At 37.5% G+C, this 25,832-nt stretch overlaps 1 protein-coding gene and 1 long non-coding RNA gene across 2 annotated transcripts in view; one reads left to right on the forward strand and one right to left on the reverse strand.

The window, feature by feature from the left end:
- Positions 1 to 22,050, reverse strand: part of LOC26526453 (inactive dipeptidyl peptidase 10) — a 64,011-nt gene extending 41,961 nt beyond the window's left edge. The window contains exon 1 of the mRNA XM_026982810.1: positions 21,999 to 22,050. The gene's annotated coding sequence lies outside the window, so the exon portion shown is untranslated. The remainder of the gene's footprint in view (positions 1 to 21,998) is intronic.
- On the forward strand, positions 22,042 to 22,792 carry LOC113564600. The gene is made up of 3 exons (XR_003408115.1): positions 22,042 to 22,250; positions 22,368 to 22,423; positions 22,494 to 22,792. It is a non-coding gene; the product is annotated as an uncharacterized LOC113564600 (long non-coding RNA).
- Positions 22,793 to 25,832: the final 3,040 nt, after the last annotated feature.

Below are 25,832 nucleotides of genomic sequence, written 5' to 3' on the forward strand. Positions count from 1 at the left end.
AATGGAAAACAATTTGTTTCCCAAACATTTGACGAGCTACTGGACCGCAACGGCATTCAACATATAAGAACCGGGCTTTATTCCCCACAATCCAAGGCCACTGAACGAGTAAACCGGTCAATCCTACAAATTCGTCGAGACACAGTTGCACCTAATCAGAGAAATTGGGATTTGCAGCTCAGCCGAATTGAATGTACCCTTCGCAGTGGCTTTCATGAGTCAATCGGAATGGAACCATACTACGCCAGGTTCGGAACACGAATGATCACTCACGGCTCCGCCTACGCGGCTCTGAGGAAATTAGGAGGCATACCCTTCGCAGACCCCAAGTTAAGTCTACCAGACAAAATGGAACTTATACGGCAAAAAGGTGTTTATACTTTTAAGCACAAGGGCTTAACAGGAGCCATCAAGGGCAAAGAGAGGTCATATAACACCCGCAGCCAGCCGGTAGTATTTTCACTTGAACAGGTTGTCTATAGGAAGAACTACCGGCAGAGTAACAAACCAGAGGGGTATAATTCCAAGCTCAGGGCAATGCGCAGGGCAAAAGTGTCGGAGTGTTCCACGTGAATTATTTGTATGTCACCTGAGAACCGGAAGTCGTGCTCCAAAAATGACCAATAAATTCGACGAAGCACGGATACCAGAAGAACACCGAGAGACAAGCGAACCACAATATGAACGCCACCACAATCGTGACGGAAATCAAAGAGACTACGAAACAGTCTACATCGATCCGGGCGCAGCTCCAGAAAATAACCTCCCAGCTGCAATCCACCCTGGAGAAGAAAAGGAGAAGAAAACCTCCAAGCGCTTCACATCCGACTACTGGAGCTAGAAATAACAGGCCCATTCCGGTCGGCAACTCGTGACCGCCGGCCTATACGCACAGAGATACGTCAGCAATGAGAAGGATCAAGAAAACCGGAAGCAATAGTTCCGGTACTAGGAAACGTTAAACTGGCTCCGACTGGAACTCGCCCTCAATCAAGAGAAGGAGTGGCGCTTCAGCACACAGATTCGCCGGTCGATGCATGCCCTGGATAAATGTAATCCCACGTTGGGATAAATTTGGAGGGAGGAATACTTCCTGCGGCTACATACTTATTATATAAATAAATAAAACATACAAAATACATATTCCACTTATCCCCTCGCTGTAAAATTCTTTGTGGCTGGCTTAGTCGGTAGAACATGCGACTCCTAATCTCAGGAGTAGGTCGAAGCCACACGTTTATGGGCCTAAAGGGAAGAGAAATCAAACTAGAGATGGCGTACGAGTTTCTTTTACGAAGTCCTATCATACGTAAACGCATAGATAACTTTTTTCCTGTTGCGTACGCTCTATTCGTGTATTCATAAGACTTTGCATATTCGCATACAAAACCAGCCAGACCCTAAAGCAGTGGAAGGGGTACAACCATTTCGTTAGGCTATACGGAATTTAACCCAGAAAATGCAGTTCGACAATAAACGGGTGTCAGATTACCAGTCTAACGGCCGCAATCGACTACACGGAAATGCTAATCCTGTAATGGGCATAGTTCAGCAACAGGTTATTGATTGCCAAAATAGGAGAAATATGTAATATGACTCTTAGGTGGGAACACGTGGCCTATCAGACCGATGACCAGAGTAGCCAAGAAAAAGCTCTGAACCGGTATAAAAAGACTTCGGCCAACCGAGACAGGGAGAGTGAAGTTCTTTCTTTTTCTGGGAGGTGTCATAATCGGGGGAAGACCGTCTGAAGACAAGGCAGAGCTGTCCAAAGTGAAAGGTCTCGATCTCGTAGTCAAGAAGTCCAGTGAACCCGGAGAGGACACCTTCGCTCCAATCCTGCACAAAGTTACAGGATTCAAGAGTCCTAGACGGGTCTAAGGACACCTCATCAAGGAAAATCAACCATTTTCCGAGCAAACCGACAGGAAGTCAAGTGGGCGTCTTGCGAAGGAAGACCGACAGTGATAAGCAACATACAAGAAATCTCAAGATGGGCGGCATAGAGTCCAAAACCTCTGACAATACGGCCAATGTGATCAACAGATCACGCCCAGATCCTGGGCGTGCAGCGTACATAATTTCATCGCGGTGCTGCTTTTGTTTATAGCGATATTCAGATTAGTAAAGGCCTACAGGCGGTCAGTGTAGCGCCGTAGAGCCGACGAAACGATTATGTCCAGCATTCAGCAGCTTCAATAAGTGCATCTGGAAAGGCGGAGTCAACGAAGAATGTGTGAGCAGTGACAATAAAAGAAAATCAGCAAATTAAGGTCAAATACCGTCGCGAGTTTGAGGTCTCTGTGCAGGGTGGTGTTTCGCACAAACCATTCGCAGCCGGTGATGTCTCGCGACCTTATTTTGGATAGCCTTGATCCTTTTGATTTGGCTGTCACATGCCAAGCCCCAGATTTGGCACCCGTACTTCCAGTTTGGTGCTATGATCTGTTTGTAAATTGTTGGAGAGTGGCAGTTTACTGCGCGAGCAGAGTAGCCAGTAGTACTTCTCCACCTTAGCACGTAAGCGTGTTCTGATGGCAGTCACATGCTTGGCAAATGTGAGTCTGCGGTCCAGCGCTCCAAGGTACTTTGCTGCGTTCGGCTGTGGTACGGTCGGTGACGTTCTCCGCTTTAGAGTAAAGCAGACGTTGGTGGATTTACTGCTATTGATGCCGATGTTCCAACGCTTTGCCCATACCGAGAACCGATCTGCAAAGTCTTGGATACCATCGGCTGCGAAGTGCTCGCATCGGGACCTGTAGGTGACGCACACGTCATCGGCAAATGTGGCCAACAGAGATTTCCTGTATAGGCTTACATCTGGCTGCGGCATATCGTGGCTATACAGGCAGAAAAGCAGGGGGCCGAGGACACTACCTTGTGGAACTCCAGCTGGCAAATTATGTTCGGTGGAAAGTGCTGAATGGAAACGCACAGCGAATCGCCTTCCTTCCAGGTACGATTTCAGCAACCAAAAATATGGAGCAGGTAGCGTTTGTTTGATTTTTAGTTTTTTTTTTTTAATGTTTTACATTATTTTTGTTTACTCTACAAATTATTGGTGCACGAATGTATGAATTAGCTCATCAGCATGCATAGCAACACCCAGGATCTAATCCCATCTCATCGCTCAGGATTAAAATGGGGTAAGTTTGACAAACCACAGTCTACGTCTTTTCTTTATATGTCTTTTATATATACATATATTATTGTGCCAATCTTGAGTTTCTTACAACACCTATATACATATAAATATATACATATTCTTGTAATAGCGGTAACCAAAAGGGGTTAGTCTTAAGAGATATTTTTATTGTTCGCCTCTTCCATGGCAATATATCTCATGAATCAAAATTAGATGTTCAATGTTTTATACTGGTAAAAATAAATATAGCTTCCCAGCGTCGAGTATCAGACTTGTTTTTGATATGCAAAAACAAGACCCCTCCGAGCGGCGTTTGCAGTCGTGAATTTATTGTTTTGTTGCTAACAATTTTTGTTGACTTGTGCACCGTGGTCCGGGGATGAAATTCGATACTCTCCGCTAAGACAATTGTAGTAAAATTTGTAGAGCATTTGTACACTTTCCGTTTATTTTTGTATTATTTGTGGCTCAAGCCATTGCTATATTGCTATAAACCAATAAAGAAATGCTATTAATTTAATTACAACAAAAATTAGTAGGTAAACATTTTCACAGGGGGTGCTGAGGCGAGAAGTGGGATAGGTCAGAAATGATGACATAACGTTTGACGAACAACAAAAAGGGATCGTATTGGCCAGCGACGATCCATTTGGCACACGGACGTGTGAAGGGGAGGAAATGTAGCCGAAACTTTGCCTGATCTTTTTACGATCAAGCTAACCAAATACAGCGAGCTTACGCTGGCCACCTGGTGCCTGAAAAACGGATGCCTTTCCCTCGGCCCTAGTCCTTTTCCAGGACACTGACACTAATACGCTGACGTAACAAGATTCTAAAAATCTTCCTTCGATTCTTATAGTGCCTTGCGAAATAAAATTTCAACATATGGTACCGATCATCAGTTAAATCAATGGCTTATATAAAACTGTTCGTATTAAATATTTACTTGTTAAATTGAAGACCACGGTTTTATTTCACTTGATCTGAATAGCATATTATAGCCTCATGAGCTTTTAACGTTTTCGGAGTTTGAGTAGTCAAACTCCAAAGCTTGGGAAAGAATTTGAACTGAAAATGTTCAAAATAAATGGATTTAGTCCTCTGTATCCTAAGTACGATACATTGGTAATTGTTCAATTACCACATTGTCTATTGATAACGTATAGTTTCCTGGGTAAATTGTAAACGATTTTACTTCTACTTTACTGAACGGGTAAGATAATGATGAGGTTCACAGTTACGTGATTCATGGAAAGTTGTGCTTCTAATATCTTTAAATTAGATTCGGTATCGTTTTCCATCAAATAAATTAATTCTTAAGTCAACACAATTGACAAGCAGTTTCGTTTGATTAAATATATGTCTCTGAATTTTGTTCATATAGTTAAACCTTATTACTATTTTGAAAAAAATTTTTTTTTAAATGTTTCATTAGAGCTAGGTATTGTAAAATAACCTTGCGAGATCAAGTGGCTTTCCGAGGCATCACTCCCATAATTTAAAACTGTTTGCAGATATGCTCTATAATGATAATTATTACCATTCTGTGTTACTAAAATGTTCTTTAAGTATACTGTAAAGTTCTAAATATTGAATGTAAGATATTGCTTATTACACCGACACCATTTCCCTTAATGTTGCTGTTATCATTTTTTCTCAATTGCACCACAAGTCGTAAATAAAGACTAGATAGATCTCGATATTTTCCACCATTTCCCAAAAAAACAAATTTGATTGAGAAGACGCCGTCCAGGATGCAATTGGATTATAAGAAACCTCTTCTGTTCTTTTTCTTTTATGATGCGGGTAGGTATGTTTACGTATGTTGTCGCTTAGATGCTAAATTATTAGTTTTTTTACTAGCACCTCGCTTTTTATTTATTTTTCCACTGCCTATTTTTTAATAGATTTTGTAAAGCAATTTTACTCTGTTCTTGAATAATATTTTTTAAAGTCTTTCTACCAAATTCATTAATTACAGCTTTTCCAGTCTCTGCCGCCTGATTTTTAATAGCATTTAATCCCGAAAAAAAAGGTTTTATGTAATTAAAAAAACCACTAAAAAGTTTCTGATTCCTCGACCTTGTTGAATAATTCGTGGGATTACATTAGGGTTCCTATATTGGACAATCCAACTCCACACTGATTTACATAAGAATCCTGGCTATTTGTGGTCTAAGACAAAATTATTGGGGTTTGTATTATTTATAGGTTTGGCCTTCTCCTTCTAAAGTGAATTGTGACAAAAATCGGAACAGCACAAGTTACGAAAGAACCTTTATATAATGGAATCCGTAATTAATATTTAGAGACCATATATCCATAGGATAATATTCAATATATTGAAAATTAATATTTATTTCTGTTCCGTTATAATGCATTACACGAACACATTGGGGTCTGTTACTACCAACAGACATCGTCTTAATTATGCCAATGATTCAATAGAGCATTTACTATTTAACAAACTCTGTTTCTTCGAATAAATTTATTTTTTAGCTAATGTTAATGTAGGTATTCAGATACATATCAATAATGCGTTCCCAGTCATCATTCCTTTCTTCGGGGATATTTACAATGTTTGTAAATGCACACTTTACATAGTCAGGAAATATCGGGCCATGTCCGTCTGTCCGTCCATATGAACGTCCAGACATCCAGAACTATAGAAGATTGAGATTAGGCACACAGCTTGCAGAGAATTAGACGCAGCTTGTAAAATAATGTTGCCATGCCCGCTCTAATGCCCACAACCCGCAAAAAAACTGCCGCGCTCATAGTTTTAAAAAAATGTTGTGATATTTTTTTAGTTTTTTATATATTTTGTAAATGTCTATAGGTTTGCCAAAAAACGCTTTGCCCCGCCCACTCAAGGTGAACGCCGAGATATGTTACTACGCCTGTGTATTGTTTAGGGTGCAGGGTGAGCCAGTTTGTCTATTAAGTGTGAAGGTTACATGGCCTCTTTTAGCCTTGGTTATCTTGATGCGCCAGTCCTCAAACTATATTTCCATTGTTTTAAGAGGTGTTATGGTGCTTTTGCTAGGCATCTAGATCGGCTGAGTATCTGAGATCGACAACAAAGGTTGTGAGGTGATAGTAGGTCGTGTTTGTAGGCAAGTCTGCTGTGTATAGAGTGTAAAGAACGGGCCCATCACACTACCTTGGGGGACTCCAGCATTGAACTGTTACACTGGGTTGAAAGCACTCTTTTGAAGAGATAAGATTCAAACACTTTGTGTGTGTTCGAGGGAAGCAGATTTGTAATTTTGTACATTAGTGCTTCCAGCCAGACTCGGTCAATTACTTGTGCAACATTCAAGAATATAGCTGAGCAGTATTCCCTGTTATCAAAGGGAGTACGAATTTCGTTTGTGATGCGATTGACCTACTCTATTGTTCCATGATTTTGTCGAAATCTAAAGTGATCCGATGGTAATTTATTTCGCCTTTTTAAGTGGGGCGTTATTTGATTTAAAAATGCGTGTTCAAACAGTTTTGAGAAACACGAGACTGATTGGATACTCTAGGATGAGTGTTGCGTTTTGATTTGCCAGGTTTGGGAATCATCACTATGACCCGCTTATTTTGCCTTTTGGGATAGTATCTAAATCTCGTAATAACGTTCAAGATATGGTATAAGGTCAGATTACTTTCTAAAGGTTATCGGCGAACGCATTAGCTCTATTAGATCAATCTTCTTACAGATTCCAGAGGGGCCTCTCAGTGAAACGATCGCAGCAAATCCTTAAGAGTTGCAAAGATCGACAGCTAAAAAGATTCGGAGCAATCCGATCAATCCGATGTAGAGGGAGTTCAATTTGGGATTGCTAGTGATTCCGATATGTCTGCAGCAAACCTCAAACAGTGATTCCACCTCTACTATAGCATTCTAGTATATATACTATACTATATATAAACTATATATATATAAATACTATATACTATATACTATATATATACTATATACTATAAACTGGTCAAAATTGTTAAGTATTAATTCATTCCCTCGATCATTGCTAAGTACTTTTAGAAAGGTATTAGGATGTACTAAAATTACTTTATATAAATAATGCATATTTTTATTAATTTTTTTAAATTTTCCAAAAATTCGTGAAAGCAATAAACTAATTAAAATTGGTAAAAAACACCTTTTTAAATTAGGACTTTTCTCTTAGTGTTTAATGTGCGCTTTGGACGTGAAAGACACGCAATGCATTTTTATTAATTTTTTAAAGCATTTAGATGCTCTTTAGTGACTATGATTTCCTCGTTATGTATTTAAACCTATTTCTCCTAATGTTTTTACCATCTTATTATCACCATTGCATATAATTGCCATCCGTAGTTTGTTGTTGGCCCTCTTGGGAACATACCATATTTGTTTCTTCGCTTTCAAGCGATTTACGCTATTTTTGTAAATCATTTTCATCGGAATAGCAAACTGTATATTCCAATTAAAAATGTCGGCTCTGCGTCTCAAGAGATCATTTATTCCATGAGTAAAATCCATAAGTGAACCCGTATGGTTGCTCTTCTTTACATATTCAAAATAACTTAAAAAATAAAATTAATTTGTCTAGGCATTGAAATTGATACTTATCACGAGGATTTCTAAATAAAAGTATAATTTGGTGTTTTGAGTAACCAAATAACAGATAAATTTCTGTGGTGTGAACCTTTAGTAAAAAGTTCACACACATTTTGGTTAAAGGCTCCTATCAAGTCGTCCAATATCAAGAAAATAGGCTAATTAGTTTCGTTTTCGATTGTTACAGGAACTCCTTTAAATTATTGCATCTTATTAAAATTAGGCTTAGCATTCTCCTCCCCTTAACAACAAATAATTCTCATTCTTCTAGATTCTTCTTCTAATTCTCATTTCTAGAAATGTCGTTTTAAAGTATATTATGTAATGAATTATGAATTATTTTATTCGAGATAAATTATAAAATTTATATTTTTTTCTTTATTTTCTTATACAACTGTTTTGGAAAAATACTTTGCTGTTGCAGGAAAATCACTGGTCTTGGTGCAGTTCTTCTCGAAATGTGTTTCAGATCCGCAATAATTACAATATAATAGGTTGGCAAATATCTCCCTTCCGCTTTTTTGCTTTTTATTCAATGCTTTATAAAAAGTGTTACAGTGATCGGACTTGGTTCAAATATGCGCCGTTTTGTTCGATAATCTGTTTCCATCTAGACGGCAACTTCATAATACCTCCCTCGTAGAAGCCCCCCTCCTTATTTGCGAAGAACTCGGACAGCCACTTTTCACAAGCCTCTTTTGAGTTCAACTTTACACCACCAAGGGCATTCGCCATGGAACAGGTGGTAATAACTTGGCGCTATGTCCGGGCTATATGGTGGATGCGATAAAACCTCCCATCCGAGCTCCCGTAGCTTCTGACGAGTCATCAACGAAGTGTGTGGTCTGGCGTTGTCCTGGTGGAACACTACACCCTTCCTGTTCGCCAATTCTTTACGCTTCTGGTCGATCGCCTGCTTCAAGCGGTCCAGTTGTTCGCAGTAGATGGTAGAATTAAGCGTCTGACCATATGGGAGCAGCTCATAGTGGATGATTCCCTTCCAATCCCACCAAACACACAGCAAAACATTCCTGGCCGTCAGTCCCGGCTTGGCCACTGTTTGGGACGATTCACCGGCCGGTTTTCGCTTGATATTGTCGTATGTGATCCAGTTTTCGTCGCCAGTCACCATCCGCTTCAAGAATGGGTCGAGTTCGTTCCGTTTCAGCAGCATATCGCAGGCGTTGATTCGGTCCAGAAGGTTTTTTTGCGTCAAATCATGCGGCACCCAAACATCAAGCTTTTTTTTGTATCCAGCCTTCTGCAGATGGTTTAAAATGGTTTGGTGACTAACTCCCATCTCCTGGGCGATGTCACGAGATGCCACATGCCGGTCTAACTCGATGTATTCCATGATTTGATCGGTATTTGTCGTCACAGGTCTTCCGCCGGCTGGCTTATCCATGGTGTCGTTTTCACCGGCTCTGAATCGTCGAAACCATTCCTCCGCGGTTCGAAGTGATAGAGTACCATCCCCCAAAACACCATTAATCTCACGGAACGTTTCTCTAGCGGATTTGCCTTTAACGAAGGAAAACTTTAAAATAGCGCGAATTTCGGCGTTAGTGAACTCCATGTTTACACGTCTATAATTGTTGAACGCAATATCCAAACTAATCATGCATAGCGTTTTGTAGGTTATGTCAAGACCTTTCAAATTATGTATAGTATTGCAAGATACGAGCTCTGTAGCGCTTTGTACATAGCCGCGAAATTCAAAAGACAAAAAGGCGGAAGGGAGATAATTGCCAAACTAATATAAGTTGCAAGTATCCTTTTTTCTCTGGATTATTACCAAACAACTTTTTAAAGGAATCCATAGTAAACGATGAATGGTTTGTAAATTATTTTTACTTAACTTTAAACATAAGTGTCACCATTACTGTGTATTTCATAATTTGGGTTTTTTAGGAATACAAATAACTTCAACTAAGTGAATTATTTAAGTGAACGTTTTTATCTTATGTATTTTTCGCACAAAATTGGAAGTTGAGTTAAACTTTATTGCTGAAGAGTTTCATTATACAATTCCTAATGTTAAATGGTGGTTTAAAATGATAGAAATTAGCTATTACAGTTCCGGCAGGCATGAACGCTTTTACACTCTTATACAAAAACTTGTTTATTGATTCCAAGTAGATATTGAAAGTCTACTATAATGCTTGAATTTCGATCTGCAGCATTCATGATGATTTGTTTACACAATTTAAACAACTAAGGTTGAGTTGACAAGGGCTTCCTCCTTTATATACCGATAAGACCAGAATATACTTTTAGTTTAAATAGAACACTCTAATTCAATGGACACGTATGTAATAAAAAGAATGAAAGCTTCTCGAAAGACACAGGATCATGAAGTCATTTTCGGTTTCGGATATTATGTTGTACGTACGTTTTTATAATTAACGTACGTTTTTAAAAAAATTGACTTCGATTGCGAATCCTGAAGATCTTTATTAAGATTGGTATCTTTTGTGTCCTTTTTAATTCCAAAAAATTTTTGGAATTCTATTTTACGACAACAAGTTCTTTATCAAGTTATCTTTATCACAATCATATAATTCCAAAGTGTGAATCTTTACAAAGATTAGATTAGATTCGATTTGCGCTGCCAGCTTTTTGGCACCTTCAATTTCCAATTAAAACTCAGCCTTAATTTAGGGAACATTATTAATTGCCGTCCTTAACTCAGCCACTCGAGGTAAGTCATCCTTTTCTATAGTAAGACCGACTACTCGAGCCAGTGGTCAACGCATTGGAGATAGATTCTCGTACTTGACCAGCACCAAATCATCTATGCGAAGAGGTCGACTTGTTGAGCGCCATTTGGAGCGCTGTTGAAGCAGGGTTAGATATCCCTCACGCCAACGAACCCAAAATATCTGCTGAAGGTGTGTTTACTCATCCGTCTAACCGATTGTAGTTCATAGCAGTCAAGTCAGGTTCCACAAGAGTCCACAAGGAAGAAAGTGTGCGGGAGTCAAAACATCAAGGTCGCCTGGGATTTTTGAAATCGAAACTAAAGATCAAGAATAAACGATGGCGGAAATTTGACAGACGAGAGTACGCAGCTCGTCAAAACCTATGTTCCAACGCAGCGATACAGATAATGCTTGGCCGCTGCCTCCCACAATCCCCCAAAATGTGGTGATCGGGGGGGGGGAATGGTTAGCTAATCGATATTGTCAGCCACACAGTATCAGAAGAATGAGCGTTGCCCAATGCTAACTGTGTTAATTCCTTCAATTCATTCTTGCGGCGACAAAGTGGTATTGTCACTCCCAATTTGACTGGGTTTGCCTCGAGTGGATACTTAACGCTCCTAGAAATGAGTTCGTTGCCAAGTCCTGAACGAGCTCCAATTGCACTGACTTGGTGGTGAAATAAATGAAGACCGAGATGTAGCACTTTGTGGGCGGCCTATTGCGATTCAACGACTTGTAGTAGAAAGGACCACAGTAGTCGACTCCAGTAACTGCAAAAACCCGAGAATGAGCCAATCGATCCTCGGAAGGTTGCCCATGAAATGCTTAATAAGCTGCGCATTTAATGCTAAAGCATTTAACGCATTTGCGAACTACTCTTGATACAATTTTTTACCCGCCAATAGGCCAGAACTCCAAGCGTAAATTTGCCAGCAGTGCTCGTGGGCCTGCGTCCAGCTGTCGTTCCACATATGCGCACGCTGGACGAGCCGTATAAGAATTTTAGTCCCGTGTAAAATATCGGAAAGCCAATGCCCAGGATGGCGATTACGGGAAATAAATTTGGAGACGTATCCAAATATTCGTTGCATGGTAGGGAATGAATTAATAAACTCGCAATATAGTAGTATCCAGATATGCGGAACTTCTTAGCAGCACGCAGTTCCGGAGCTCAATTAGTGGGCGTTTAATAACACAAGAGGCCTGCCAGTATTTCGAACCTTATAAAAGAAGGGCGGACCACAAAACCAAAGCTTAGATTGCATCACTTGACTAGAAGTTTTACATTTGGAAAGAATATGCCGCTTGTTAGCTCCTGAAAAAAGGACACTCGGTTTGCCACTCAGAATACATTAAAGTTAGAAAGTTCGTTCCTGATCCAAGACAACGCCACTGACAAGTGTGACAAGTATGCGACAGTTTTGGACAGTTTGTGGTCGTCAGAGTGGGCTGTGTGATAAAATGGTGCACACTAAGTGCGCTGGTTTTAGCGGCTGATCAAGTAATGACATAGCTAAGGGCTCAAATGATTGCCCTTAAATAATTGCAAACGAAATAAAATCGTTTATGCGCCAAACTAAAATTGGCTTAAAAGAACTGATCAGCCGTTTTAGCGTGGCTAGATATAGTTTTCGTCGAGCTCATGATCTCTTTTCCCCGCTTGATTCGCGGTTTAATAGCCATAAGCTAATATGATGGATCGCCAAAGGGCAAGGAGGCCGCTAAGGGTTTGACGACCACTTTTACGCTGTCCTGCCTCTTTCGTCGTTCTGGTGTGTCTAAATTCGGTGACTCGGGTTGTCCGAACTCCGACCTCCTTGTTGACAAAACTCAGTTCATTTGGTGTAATACTATTTATATAAATTTTATATTAATGGGTGTGGTACTTTTTTTTTTTGCCTGTTAGAAGCTTTAAGTACACGAAAAGGACTCCATTTCCTGAAACACGTAATTAAATCACACTCCAGTGTGTCTTATGTGTAGTTAATTAAAGAATGCTCAATTAATGAGCTCCTGATGCGAATGATTCAGTAATCATCCAGGAAGGGAGAAAACCGAAAAAGCTGAGGCTATGCATTCAGTTGGTGTCGACTTAGGAGCTGCGTATTTTCTCGAACGAAGACCCTTTTTGCCAGTAGTTCTTATGAGGTGGGGAATGATAAGCTGTTCCTTAGTCAAACCGATAACAGTAGCTAAATAATTTGAAAAGTGACCGATTGCAACCCGAGTGTGGACAATGTGGCCGTAGGCTTACATGGAGGTGTTCGCAAGCCCTTGCAGTTGAACTTCTTAGAAAGGAGCTGTAATGTATCAAGGTAGGTGACAGTAAATAAACGAAGGAAGATTCTCGACCAACGCTCTCAAGCGCGTGCTCATGGTTTCAGGGTCTACCCATTGTAAGACTGTTGTTCAACTTTCTTGAAATATGAGTTGTCGGTGCTGCGAGCCCATGCGGTGTATTTGGGGGATTTTGGACAATAATTCTCGTTTCGTAGAAGGGCTCGCATCGAAGCCCTTTATGTTTAAAGACATAACATCTGTTCCTGAGTTCCATTGAATTTAAAGGATTGGCGTATGCGTGGCTGAATATCTGAGCAGGTGAATGGAGAGAACAATTGGCAGTCTATTTTCGTAATTTAAATTTCGTCCTTTCCAACAGTACAAGTACAGTACTCGGTTTTTAATAGCAAACGCTCTTAAATCGAATAGCATCCCTTGGAGATATCGTACAAATAGGCATCGTGCTCGGGCGGCTGCAGGATACTCTTCGATGTGGTCGTTTTCCAGTTGTTTTAAGACTCTAAACGTCAACAGGCGAAAATGAAGCAATATGCCGTTCTCAGTCTTGAGCCAAACAATATTGATATCAGCTTATAGGACAAATTTAGGGTGGTATGGTGGTGCGGAAAATAACAACAACAAGATAGATTGCTATAGTCGAGTTCCCCGACTATCAGATACCCGTTACTCAGCTACTGAAAGTGCAAACGAGAAATTTAAAAATGTTCTGAAATATTGGAAAAAAGTGGGGGAAAAAAATAATAAGATAAAAGAAATAAAATATATTTGTAAAGTGTAGGCGTGACAGTTTGGGCGGCTTGTGGGCGTTGGAGTGGGAATGACAAAAAGTTTTTTGGTAGATCTGTAGAAATATACGAAATATATTCAAAGGTGAAAAAATATCAAACATTTATGTTTCAAATTGTGGGCGTGACAGTTTGCGGTTTGTCGTTAGATTGGGCGTGGCAACATTTGGATAAACTTGCGCTGTGTCTATGTCTCTGGAAGCTGCATTTTTAATCTCAACATTATAGCTTTTGTAGTTCCTGAGATCGAGGCCAATACAGACGGACATTGGCAGGTCGACTCGTCTATTGATCGTGATCAAGAATATATATACTTTTTTATATGGTCGGAAACGTTTTCTTTTGCCTGTTATATACTTTTTAACGAATCTAGTATACCTATTTACTCTACGAGTAACGGGTATAAATTTGTGGGTCTCCCTGAAGTGGACCTAATTTGAGATGTTTCGCATAACCCAGGAACCCTAGTACTGCCCTTGTAACGCTAGCGTTGTTTTCTGCCAGATCAAGAACGAAAATCCATGCATGCGTTCGATGCTTTCTTATTCTCTGTAGATCCAGTTCTAGGAGCATTTTGCATGACGGTCTGTTTCCACAGGCGTCGCGGATGTTTGCAAGGACTGTTGGCAGTTTCCAGGTGTAATAAGTATAGTTATTTTCAGTGATAGAAACGCTCTTTATATGCTGAGTTTGTTGTACAGATGGGCTGTTTAATAATAATCAAAATGTTTATTAATGATGCTCCCAAGACACAAACCATTAAACGAATGCTTAAGTTTTCGATAAGCAAACATGTAAAGCTCCGTAGATCTTTACGGTTTGTTGGAACATAAGATTAATTTTCATAATCAGTTATTAGGTGAGTCTGGTGTAATGAGCTACAAATAAATCAATCAAATGTAAATCATGTAAATATTGTAAATATAATATAAGTTAAAGATACGGTTACACTATAACTATCGATAAGAATGGCACTCGATAAATTGTTATCGACCGTGCACTATCGAGGAAGTGCGATCACTCTCTCGAGAAGGCGCCAAACGAACAGAAGTGAATCAATAAAAAGACAGAAAATATTTGTTTTACATACCAGGTGTGGGGTCAACACCCGTTTAAAATAGTGAAATATTGAAAAAAAACGAGACCTGAGCTGAAAGCTGTCCTAGAGTGAGAGAACGTATCAACTGCGTGCTGCGGCGAAAACCATAATGGACAATCAGAAATCAAACGAACTGGATAAGCTAAACCTAGAGGAGTTGAACCTAGATGAAGCTTCGCCCAAAGTAGCAGCTCAAAGAAGCTGGGTTCGGGAAAATGGAATTTTTGAAATTTGAAAGGTGGAATCGTTTGCCCATCGTTTGCCCATGTTTGCCCACCAATTAGTTTTTTTTGCCCACGTCCAGTTTTGAAGATATGAAATTTCGAAAATTTTCGAAAATTTTCGAAAATCAAAAAGTTGACTTTTTTGAACTTTTTTTTTTTTAAATCGCAATAACTTCGTTTGCCCACGTTTGCCCACCCTTTAGAATTTTGAAAAAACTTTTAGTTTAGAAAATATAAGGCCTTAAAGAATTATGCATTTTCCACCTACTAAGACTAAATATTTTCAAAAAAAATCTTTTGCCCACCCTTTAAAAATGGTTCTAAACGTTTGCCCACCCTTTAGAATTTTGAAAAAACTTTTAGTTTAGAAAATATAAGCCCTTAAGAATTAAGAATTTTTCATACCTCAAAACTAATTATTTTCAATCAAAATCGTTTGCCCACCCTTTAAAAATGCTTTTTATCGTTTGCCCACCCTTTAAAAATTGTTTTTTTCGTTTGCCCACCTTTAAAAAAAAATATTTTCGTTTGCCCACCTCTTAAAACTAAATATTTTCAAACAAAATCGTTTGCCCACCCTTTAAAAATGCTTTTTATCGTTTGCCCACCCTTTAAAAATTGTTTTTTTTCGTTTGCCCACCTTTAAAAAAAAATATTTTCGTTTGCCCACCTCTTAAAACTAAATATTTTCAAACAAAATCGTTTGCCCACCCTTTAAAAATGCTTTTTATCGTTTGCCCACCCTTTAAAAATTGTTTTTTTCGTTTGCCCACCTTTAAAAAAAAATATTTTCGTTTGCCCACCTCTTAAAACTAAATATTTTCAAACAAAATCGTTTGCCCACCCTTTAAAAATGCTTTTTATCGTTTGCCCACCCTTTAAAAATTGTTTTTTTTCGTTTGCCCACCTTTAAAAAAAAATATTTTCGTTTGCCCACCTCTTAAAACTAAATATTTTCAAACAAAATCGTTTGCCCACCCTTTAAAAATGCTTTTTATCGTTTGCCCACCCTTTAAAAATTGTTTTTTTCGTTTGCCCACCTTTAAAAAAAAATATTTTCGTTTGCCCACCTCTTAAAACTAAATATTTTCAAACAAAATCGTTTGCCCACCCTTTAAAAATTGTTTTTTTCGTTTGCCCACCTTTAAAAAAAAATATTTTCGTTTGCCCACCTATTAAAACTAAATATTCTTGCATCTCACAATTCGCACGGAAATCTTTCTTTTTCTCTTTCTTACTCCCAACCGTAAAAAAATTGTTTTTATCCTTAAAAAAAAATATTTTCAATTAAAACTTACTTTCAGTAAGTTGTGGCGCCAACTCGCTTTAGGATCTGCCTATAGAACACATGCATACGCACACGTGGTACTTGCCGCATTGGCTATGCATACATACATACGTACATATTACAAAAACAATATTGTGTATTCTGCTTATTCTTCACTAGTTCTGTATGATGAGCAACAACAATTTCACATGCTTAACCGTTAAGTTGCTGTCCGACTGAAAAGCTACATAGCTAAAAATCAGTTGTACGTTTCGTTGCTAGCAAATTGTTTTTCATACATACAACCCAGAAAAAAAGATATTATTTAAAAACAAATATGTGTTTGCTTTACCATATTATTATCTAAAATAATTTGGAGTTTTTATAAGCATTAAAAATATGTATTTTCATTTTTTATTCAATTTGATTTTTTCAGTGCAGATAGCAGAACCGAAAATGTGTATGTGTGTTTTATTTATATGTATATGTTGGTTATATGCAAAGAAACCTCAAGTCTCTGATCGTTTTTTGGGAGTAAGAAAGAGAAAAAGAAAGATTTCCGTGCGAATTGTGAGATGCAAGAATATTTAGTTTTAATAGGTGGGCAAACGAAAATATTTTTTTTTAAAGGTGGGCAAACGAAAAAAAACAATTTTTAAAGGGTGGGCAAACGATAAAAAGCATTTTTAAAGGGTGGGCAAACGATTTTGTTTGAAAATATTTAGTTTTAAGAGGTGGGCAAACGAAAATATTTTTTTTTAAAGGTGGGCAAACGAAAAAAACAATTTTTAAAGGGTGGGCAAACGATAAAAAGCATTTTTAAAGGGTGGGCAAACGATTTTGTTTGAAAATATTTAGTTTTAAGAGGTGGGCAAACGAAAATATTTTTTTTTAAAGGTGGGCAAACGAAAAAAAACAATTTTTAAAGGGTGGGCAAACGATAAAAAGCATTTTTAAAGGGTGGGCAAACGATTTTGTTTGAAAATATTTAGTTTTAAGAGGTGGGCAAACGAAAATATTTTTTTTTAAAGGTGGGCAAACGAAAAAAAACAATTTTTAAAGGGTGGGCAAACGATAAAAAGCGTTTTTAAAGGGTGGGCAAACGATTTTGTTTGAAAATATTTAGTTTTAAGAGGTGGGCAAACGAAAATATTTTTTTTTAAAGGTGGGCAAACGAAAAAAACAATTTTTAAAGGGTGGGCAAACGATAAAAAGCATTTTTAAAGGGTGGGCAAACGATTTTGATTGAAAATAATTAGTTTTGAGGTATGAAAAATTCTTAATTCTTAAGGGCTTATATTTTCTAAACTAAAAGTTTTTTCAAAATTCTAAAGGGTGGGCAAACGTTTAGAACCATTTTTAAAGGGTGGGCAAAAGATTTTTTTTGAAAATATTTAGTCTTAGTAGGTGGAAAATGCATAATTCTTTAAGGCCTTATATTTTCTAAACTAAAAGTTTTTTCAAAATTCTAAAGGGTGGGCAAACGTGGGCAAACGAAGTTATTGCGATTTAAAAAAAAAAAAGTTCAAAAAAGTCAACTTTTTGATTTTCGAAAATTTTCGAAAATTTTCGAAATTTCATATCTTCAAAACTGGACGTGGGCAAAAAAAACTAATTGGTGGGCAAACATGGGCAAACGATGGGCAAACGATTCCACCTTTCAAATTTCAAAAATTCCATTTTTCCGAACCCAGCTTCTTTGAGCTCAAAGTAGCCGATATTTCGAGATCGGGCTACGACGCTGGTGTTATTTGCGAAATTGAACATGAGAAAGAAAGAGACGGCGATATTATGTTGGCGAGCAGTGACGAAGTGGCGGCGTCTGGAGAAGTTCCTGGTAGTGCAGCTGCGAACGTGCAGCGTCGTGATCGAGTGGCGGCGTATGATGAAATTCTGGAAAGTTCTGATGTAGCGGCTGCGAACGTGCAGCTACGTGATCGAATAATGGCAAATGTCGAGGCAGAAATACAATATCTACAGGAAGTTGAGAGGCTGTACGCTGCGCGCAAACGAGTGGCTGATTTAGAAAATGAGTTGGGACAAAATAAATCAGCTCAAGAAGACAACATCTATATGAGTGATTTGGATGCCCTAATTCAATCGTTTTCTAGAGACAATGGATACCCTGTGCTGCGTTGGATCGACGACTTTTCGAATATAATGGATATATATTGCGTGCCGGAGAAAAAACGTTTTATCTTCGCCAAATGTTTACTGGCTGGATCAGCAAGAGTGTTCATGAATGAAACGGCAGCTTTGGATTGGCCGAGTTTGCGAGCAGAGCTGATTGCCGTTTTTGACCTCAAGATTACTGCATTCGATGTGTTCAAGCAACTGGATGCCAGGAAGAAGTTTCCTGACGAGGGTGCTCTCCAGTATTTTTTCTCCATGTCCGGTATTGCGCGACAAGTAGAGTTGGCACCAGAAGATATTATTCGATTCATCGTAAAAGTCTTGGGAGATGAATCCGGAGATCCGTCTGCAATGGCTTATTGTAGTTCTTGAAGGAGTTGCGAAATGATCTACGACAAATTTAAGAAGATAACGGCCCAAATTTCAAAGTAAGCGGAGAAAACTAAAGTGGTGAAGCCCCAAGTCCGTGTGTCCATGCCCGAAACCATTCGTTGCTACAATTGTAGGCAAATGGGTCACATGGCTAGAGAGTGCAAACAACCGAAGAGGCCGGAGGGGGCCTGTTTTAAGTGCTTTAGCGTGGATCATAAGTACCAGCAATGGCCCGAGCGCAGGGCGTCAACCAGGCCGGCAGTTCTGCAGGATGAGGAGGAGTCTGAATCAGATAACTTGGGAGCGATTCAACAAATAGAAATCTGAGGCTTGCGAGGTGAAAAGGGAAAATACATTACTATTTTAAGTCTATTTGATACCGGCAGCTCGGTAAGCTTTATTCGAAAGTCATTTATTCCGAAAAATATTGTTTTGAGTTCAAAGATTTGGGACATTTTGAAAGCCTCTGTTAAATTTTATGCGAAAACATATTCTATCCTATTAAATATTGTTGATGACAAAATATTACCACTCCCTGTATTAATTGGTCGAGACGCAATTTAAGTACAGCTATTCATAAACCCATAAATTTAAGTCATAATCAAAACTCTGGTTTAGATAATGAAAATTCTGTAGAAATTTTGGATGCTGACAGTGATGCCCAGAGATTTTTGGCCATCATTAGAGGATTCATTTGAGATAGGCACTGAGTTTGGGTTGGAAATTGCAAATAGGTGTGAACAAATTATTCAATCTCATTATTTTAGTATCCAATACGATTATAACAGTGCACCTAGATATCGGATGTCTATTAGATTAACCGATACCACTCCGTTTTCCTGTTCTCCGAGACGTTTGTCTTATTTTGAGAGGGAGAAAGTAGCGGAAATCATTGACGATTTGCTTAAGAAAAAAGTAATACGTCGTAGCGCCTCACATTTGGTCCTTGTGAAGAAAAAGTCTGGTGAAATTCGAATGTGCGTTGACTACCGTGGTTTAAACAAGCGTATCGTTAAAGATAATTTTCCTTTGCCCCTTATTGAAGATTGCCTGGAGTATTTGGAAGGGAAATGTTGTTTTTCTGTGATTGATTTTTGATTTTCCTATTACCTCCACAAACTTTTCGAAAACCTTAGAGACATGGAGATATCATTATTCAAAGCCTTTTAAAAATCCGTAGACACACCCTTGTTGATAGAGTCCCACTTGATGACCTTTGTGAAGATCCCTTAAAGAGACTTCGTGTTATGTTGGAAGAAAACCTTAGTGAAGAAGAAGAGGAAGAGAATGGTGGAATAAATTGTGAGAAAGCTGCTAGTAATTACATGAACGGTAGTAAAAAGGCGTTGGGAGTTGATAAATTAAAGTTTCGTGAGGACGCTTTCCTAAAATCAATACCGTTAGTTGGAGTTGTAGGAACAACACCTGATGACGTAGACCTAATTCTACAAACGGAGCAAATGGGGGATAAAAATATAGTTCATTTGAGAGAGAAACTTAACTTTGAGTTAAGGGGTGGACTAGTATGTCGAAAGAACGTGGATGATTCTTATTGTTTGTATGCACCTGCTTGTATGGTAGAACAGCTAATTAGAAAATCTCACTAAAAACTAGGTTACTTGGCAGCAGATAAGTGTGCTAAGGATTTGAGAAGGACCTATTGGTTTCCAGAAATGAGAACTAAAGTTGAGCATATTACTAGAAATTGCCTTTCGTGCATTTTGCATTCGTTGCCGAGATCTATTCATAATAGAACCTTGCATAGTATTCCTAAACCTTGTAGTCCGTTTAATACACTCCATATAGACCATTTAGGTCCCTTACCGAGTATCATTTCAAAGAGAGAGCATCTCCGGGTTGTTATAGATGCTTTTACCAAGTTTGTCAAACTTTTTCCCGTTAATACGACTAGTACAAGAGAAGCGAGAGATGCGTTGAGTAAATACTTTGATTTTTATAGTTGACCCCATAGGATTATTTCGGATCGCGGTACTTGTTTTACGTCACTTGAGTTCACCACCTTTTGCCAAGAGCGTGACATTGAGCACATAAAAGTAGCCACAGGAGCGCCTCAGGCTAATGGCCAGCTGGAGCTTGTAAACCGAGTGTTAACGCCAATGCTAGGGAAATTAGCAGAATCTCTTAGTCAGACCGATTGGTACAAATTACTTAATAAAGTGGAATATAATAACGCAGTACATTGTAGCACTCAAGTAGCGCCTAGTGTTTTATTGTTGGGAGTACTACAAAAGGGACCTGTAGTTGATGAGCTGTCTGAGTACTTAGAGAATAAATTCAATGATGAACCTAGAGATCTTGTAAGCATCCGTGAGAACGCATCGGTTAATATTCAAAATTCAAAGATAAGAAATGATGAGTCATATAGTAGAAAACATAGATCTCCTCGTGAATATAAAGTAGGTTATTATGTGCCTATAAGAAATGTTGATACTAGTGCAGGAATTAATAAGAAGTTTGCCCCTAAGTACCGTGGGCCTTATAGGATAAGTCGTCTGTTTAATAATGATCGATACGAAGTAGTTGATATGATTATTGCCAGTTAACTCAACTGCCATTTAGAGGTGTGTTAGAACCTGCTAGACTTAAGCCTTGGATAAGTAATGTTAAAGAACTTTGTTTGCCCTTTGTTTATAAAGATCGTGGTCGATCTATAGCCAGGTCGGCCCAATGTAAATAATGTAAATATTGTAAATAAGTTAAAGATAAGGTTACACTGTAACTATCGATGCACTCGATAGATTATTAACGACCGTGCACGGTCGAGGAAGTGCGAAGCCAACAGAAGTGAATAAATAAAAAGACAGAAAATATAAGTTTTACACAAATAATATAATTATAAAATTAAATTTTTTTAAATGAAGTATTTAGGTACTTCATCATATATACTTTACTTGGTCCGTAACGATTATTTCTACCTTTTAAACGAATCTAGTATACCCTTCTACCAAAGACACTAGAATAATAAGATGCGTAACGGCCATACATTGGTTTTGCACTATGCAGCCACTTTTTTGGTGGCGGCAATAATTGCTCTCTGCCCGCTCGCGTAAAATTGTGTGCGTAGAAACGAATTTGACTATAGTCTTGGTCAATTTCGTTGTAATATGATCTCATAAAATATTATTAAAAAATTGATGCCGTGACTTATTTTTTTTATGAAGTTATTTTAATATTTGTTACATAAAATCGCCGCTCGAACTAGCTACCGTTTACAACTTTTACATATAAACTTTTATTGATTATAAATACGGATATATTATTAAAATTTGGAAAAATAGAAGCAAACGATGAGCAAACGTCTATATTAGACGTCTGCACGAGTGCACTCAAAATTTTCGGTTAATTGAGTACTCACAAGCTTAAGTCGCACTTCGGCGCGCCGAAACGGTTTCAACAGAGTTAATTGCGCATTGGCTAGCGTTGTTTTTGTTGTATGTGGAATGAGTGAAAATTAAACCAAAGCGGAATGGATAGAATGAGTGGATGCAGAGTAAATGTGTAGAGTACTCGCATAAAATTTTGGCATTCTCTTCATTCATGGCATGCAGAGCAGACGCAGCAGAGCAGAAATTTTATAATAATAAAAATCCAGAGCTCGGACGAAATCGTAAGTACTTTAGTAATTGTAAATTGTAAAAAAAATAATATATGTGTAAATAGAATAACAAATTAATAATATAATTAGCTCAATTGAAGTGTTTGTCTCCTTTAACAAAATGTTTAGTCTACCACGTGCAGTCTTTTCCATGTGTTTGTATTACAAACAAACTTTGTAATCACGTAAGTGTATGAAGCTTCTATGTTGGTATATTTAGAATTTATAATTATTGGCTGCATGTTTCGTTTATAGCTTTCGGATGCAGCCGTATCTACGCAAAAATCCAAACTTTTAAATGGAGAGTATATTTTCAACCTTAAAAAGGGACGTAGTAAAGTTTGGGAAATATTCGCCAATATAAAAGAAAAGGATGGAGAGGACATATCTGGTGTAGTTGCCTGCAAAAAGTGCTACAGTGTGTATAAATTTACTGGAAGCACTTCAAACTTAAATTATTGCTAACAATTCTAATACAGTAAACCAAATAATGTTTCTCCATTCTGTTATTGAAAATTAAAATAAATAAAATATATACTTATACATAAAAATTATTTCATGTCTTTCTATTTTTCTATGTCTTGCATTCAAAAGCAAAACGAAAACGAAAAAACAAACACGCAATAAATTTCCGTTTCCGTTATTTCGAGTACTCGGTCGCGAGTACTCATTCGTGCATTGCCTCGCCGTTCGGTTATAGTAAATATTTTACTCATGCCTTTGCCACATTTGCCAAATCCGTTTTACTCAATATCTCACTCATTCAGTCAGAACTTTGAGTGAGAGTACCATATGCTGCTTTGACTGTATTCATGCAGACGTCTACTCTATATATTTGTCAGCTTTAAGCAAACGGATTAAGAGGAACTAAAAGAAGAAACCATTAATTTGGCGCGCCTTTTTTCCCACCCAAAATTGAGAGGTTTTTAAAAATATTAAATTAAATTATACGAAAAACATTCAACAAAGTAATATTTGCATTTCAAATACTTAAAATTGAACATTTACATAAGTATGTATATTTTTTTTTACTTGTAATTTGTACTAATAAATATACTAAATAGTTAAAACTTTATATGCAACCTGTATATTGCAAAATTGAATTCTTGAGGCAGGACCAACGCAATTAAGAATCACTAACTTCAAATATATTTTCCACCTCGCGAGCTGCATACTCTGACGACATATTTTCTGGTATGAAGTCATTTATGAAATTAATTAGGTATTATTATGTAAATTTATTCACCTATTACTATTTCTATGATTTATTTAAATAATAATCATGTTAAGGCTATGCAAAATTAGAGTTTTTTACTTGGTGGCAATCGAGTACGAATAATATAGTTTGAAAGTCCATAAAATTCTGAAGTGAAGGGCATATTTTGTCAAATTTACAATATATGAGCATACGTGTGTAAACATACAGTGATCGGTTGTCGCTGCATGCGTACAAGAGAGCTGCTTGCTCTAGAGTGCTGTCTCTCTGGCTCTTGAATAAAAATTCGAGAGAGCATGGAGCCAGCTCTAGAGCCAGCACGAAAAAATCGTCTGCAAAAAAATCGTATGGCGTTACGCATCTTATTATTCTAGTGTCTTTGCTTTTACCCTACGAGAAACTTTATAAATATATATTTATTGTCAAAGAAAATTAAAACGGCGACTTTACTTAAGCGTTGGTTTCTTGGTTTTAGGCTCTGGTCATCCGAAACCATCAAAACCATCTAAAGGAATGAATAAGCTTGCTTTCTACAGCGAATACGCGTACTTACATAACCAAATAAGTGAATAATAAATACTTACCCTAATAAATATATAGCTGTGACGATTCCAGCTACAACAAAGCTAATAACAAGTAATGAAAAGATTATACTGCGCCAATTGTGACCTTCGTCCAAATCGAAATCATGATCTTTTTGCTTTGGATCTTGCACCTGCAAAGTTTCATCCGGTGGTAGTCTCCAAGAACCGCCTCCTCCTCCACCGCGATCTGATGTCATATTAGTGTGCATTTCTTCAATCAAGTCCAATATTTATGATTTATTTATGTATAGGCAATGACTAATGCAGTTTTGCAAAAGATTCCGAAATTGAGAAAGCTTAAAAAATAAATACATAAAATTAGAATATATTATAGTTAAATTCTAATCTAACGTGAAAAAATGTATTTTCTCATCGCCTTTTTATATAGTCAGGGGTAAAATAAAAAAAACTGGGTAAAGACGTCTTTGGATAGACTCGGCATTGGTAGATATATGATTAATAGTCAAAAACGCCACCTTATACTCGTTACATCTTGTTGTTGAAGCATTTTTAATCGTTTATATTCTTCTCGACCATTTCACTTTAACGAGGTAAGGTGCACCTTTTAACTCCAAATTTTCGAATACAAATGTGGTGAGACGAATTTTAATAAGCTTTAAAAATATTTTAATTAGGATCCGCAGGTTGTATGGAAAGTATTTGGTTCGTCCCCTTTTTAAAACTAGAAATAATAGACAATATAAACAAGAGAGAACGCTAAAGTCGATATCCTCGACTATAATACCAATAGAAATTGGCAAGATAAAAAAATACAAACATCGGAATATTTTTTAAAGTGTCGGCATGACAGTTTTGAACGAGTTTGGGCGTTGGAATGTCTAATCTCACTGCGTTCATATGGACGGACGAAAAGAGGGACATGTCCAGATCGACTCGGCCAGTGATCCCTTCTGATAAAAATATATATACTTCCGACCTTGTAGAAAACGTATCTTTCTACCTGTTACATACTTTCCACCGAATCTAGTATACTCTTACGGTTAGAATAATGCCAAGTACACAATATAATCGGAGCTCATTTTCGGGAAAATTGTAATATATCTTAATGCTATGTACTAGCCAACTACAATCTGTTTTCAGATTGCAGATTCAAATTTCTAAGACTATAATACTGTCATCAATTATATGCGGAACGGCAACAATGTGTATAGATAACAGTATGGCGTTGTCATCATCCCAAGATAATATTCTAATCTTTCTAAGATCATTTGTTAATTCATATTGTTAAGTTCGTTGCCGCATAAAAAGCGGTGAATATATTTGGTGGCCCGAGCCCTCAGAATCACAAACAAATTTTATTACAGAGAATGTAATAGAATAATGTTTTACAAATTATAAGCTGTATATGCTGTATATATAAGCCCTGACTATCTAACACTAACCCTCCTTGAATGGGTTGTTCGAGTATATACAAGGCATCTGCCAAAGAGAAGTTATAAATTGTTTTAGTTGCGAAAAAGTATAAGTATCGTTTAAAAATACACTACAAATAATTTATTCAGTAGACGAATTGACATATTCAAAGACAATCGATTAATAATACACTACAAATAATTTATTCAGTAGACGAATTGACATATTCAAAGACAATTCTGTCACTTTTGCAAAAGTTGTGTGAAGAACAATTCAGAAGTACTTTTCAGGATTTCCACTAGGTTTTCAGTAAGTCTGCCGTTTATAATAATAATGCCGTTAATATAATATATTTGAACATTTAAATATATTCGTGATTTTAATAAAACACATTAAACTGCAACAATCTATATTTCATGT

The sequence above is a fragment of the Drosophila erecta genome, unplaced genomic scaffold (assembly GCF_003286155.1).
Source record: "Drosophila erecta strain 14021-0224.00,06,07 unplaced genomic scaffold, DereRS2 tig00000219-arrow-pilon, whole genome shotgun sequence".
NCBI lineage: Eukaryota > Metazoa > Arthropoda > Insecta > Diptera > Drosophilidae > Drosophila > Drosophila erecta.